Below are 272 nucleotides of genomic sequence, written 5' to 3'. Positions count from 1 at the left end.
TGAAATCGAGAAAAAAAATAGGGGGTTCCATTTGAAATAAGCAACTTTTTGAGGTTTAAAAACATGCAAGTTTAGAGGCTAATTGCCCGGTTTAGAAGTATTTCCTTATAAGTTAAAACATATCTACACGTAGATCATGATGTTCTGTTAGAATCGCTGAAAACTGTTTTCCAAAACTCGCAGCGGGTAGTGTACAGCATCGATTTCTGTGGAACCCAGTAGCTGTCAAAACTTTCACATTTTTACGAATAACTCGGAAATCGTAAATTTTT

At 35.3% G+C, this 272-nt stretch overlaps 1 long non-coding RNA gene across 2 annotated transcripts in view; it reads left to right on the top strand.

Annotated features, from left to right (window-relative positions):
- The window catches only part of LOC109541445, a 5,414-nt gene that overhangs the window by 771 nt on the left and 4,371 nt on the right, over positions 1 to 272 (top strand). The gene's annotated exons all lie outside the window — the stretch shown is intronic.

The sequence above is a fragment of the Dendroctonus ponderosae genome, unplaced genomic scaffold (genome assembly GCF_020466585.1).
Source record: "Dendroctonus ponderosae isolate FM_Combo_2020 unplaced genomic scaffold, Dpon_F_20191213v2 Dpon_F_20191213_1, whole genome shotgun sequence".
NCBI classification, from domain to species: Eukaryota; Metazoa; Arthropoda; class Insecta; order Coleoptera; family Curculionidae; genus Dendroctonus; species Dendroctonus ponderosae.
The sequence above is the reverse complement of the archived record's forward strand: the minus strand, read 5'-3'. Positions and strand labels throughout refer to the sequence as shown.